Source organism: Cariama cristata, unplaced genomic scaffold, assembly GCF_000690535.1.
Source record: "Cariama cristata isolate BGI_N322 unplaced genomic scaffold, ASM69053v1 scaffold30893, whole genome shotgun sequence".
In the NCBI taxonomy this organism is placed as follows: Eukaryota; Metazoa; Chordata; class Aves; order Cariamiformes; family Cariamidae; genus Cariama; species Cariama cristata.
The window spans coordinates 831-2,517 of NW_009607211.1; positions in this window are offsets into that span (position 1 = coordinate 831).

The following is a 1,687-nucleotide window of genomic DNA, read 5'->3' on the forward strand; positions in this document are numbered from 1 at the left end:
AGACAGGAGCAAAACAGCCAGCTGACAAGCGGCACTACGAGGTCCCTGCGCAGAGGACTAAGAGTGACTTCTGCAGCCCCAGCTCAGACCCAGGGAGCCACACACCACTGGCAAAGTCTGGACGATCAGGTTCAGGTGCCCAGACTGGTGAGATGGTGACAAGGTGGTGAGCTCTGACGGGGCATTTGATGCCCAGGTTGTGGGGGAGGCCTCAGTCCTGTCACAGTACAGCACAGCTGTAGCCAGGACCAATTTGCGGCTGTTCTGCCATGCTGGGTCCTCTTCCCCACTGGGGTTTTGCTACAGGGGAAGGGAAAAAGCCTAAAGGGCTTTGGGAATCTGAGGCAGGCTGAGGCGGTTCCTGCCGGGGAAGCCGGCCTCTGCTGCTCATGGCTGGCTGCCGGGCGGTCCCGTGCTTGTGCGCCTGTCCACGGCGGGTCTGCGTACGCGTCCCAGAGCAGTTCTGCCCACCTGCTCCGGAGCAAAGCTCTGGGCGTTGCTTAGCGGGAGGCCCAGGCCACCTGCCCATAGTCCTCGCTCATGACTCCAGTGTGAGGCTCCAAGACTTAAACGATGAAGAGCAGCCTCCCAGGAACAGAGCCCTAGGGCTCTCCCTTCCCTACAGCCACGGGTATTTGTACACCTCCATCACTGTCGTCACTGTATCTCGGTGCACTGTGTCTGCTCTGTCCCATGGAGCTGAGCGTGGCACACATGCGAAGTGGCTGACCCAGCTTTCACTAAAGAGGGTGATGGTGAGGAAGGAAAATGCTCCAGCATCTGTGCGAGACCAGTGGTCACTGCACAGCCCTGCAGTCCTCTTGGCTGGGAGGAAAGGATATTTATTTTTCTTGCTTCAGCAATGACATCTCTCGTAACAGCTGAGTCAGGACTAAGGTGTAAGTGCGCGAGACAGGAGGAATACTCCTGCCCATGGCCTGGTTTATTTGTGCACCCTGCCACATGACAGAGAAGTGTGTGCAGCAGGGAAGGCTCTTGGTCTCTGCTGATCCGGAGAGACAGTCCGTTCTTTTCTGGCTTGGTGTTGTGGACCAGACCTGTCACCTTGCTCATACCCCTGCTCTGCACTCCTTTCTGGCAGCAGTTCAGGGTGTAATAGATGCTTTGGGAAAGCACAAGGAATAAGGTAAACGCAGAGTGAGCCTGTGGCTGGTCACAGCCTTCCTGTTGCCAAAGCAAAAGCCTGCAATGCACTCTGACTTTAGGAGCAGGACATGATCTTTCTGGATTCTGCCTAGATTGAGATTTCTTCCATCTGCCTTCATAGAATCACAGAAGGGTTTGGTTGGAAGGGACCTTAAAGCCCACCCAGTTCCAACCCCCCTGCCCTGGGCAGGGACACCTCCTACCAGACCAGATAGCTCGCAGCCCCATCCAACCTGGCCTTCAACACTTCCAGGGATGGGGCAGCCACAGCTGCTCTGGGCAACCTGTGCCACTGCCTCACCACCCTCACGGTAAAGAGTTTCTTCCTGATATCTCATCTGGATCTGCCCTCTTACACTGTTACCCCTCATCCTATCACTACACTCCCTGATAAAGAGTTCCCCCCCATCTTTCTTGTCGGCCCCTTTAGGTACTGGAAGGCTGCTCTAAGGTCTCCCAGGAGCCTTCTCTTCTCCAGGCTGAACAACCCCAACTCTCTCAGCCTGTCCTCATGTGGGAG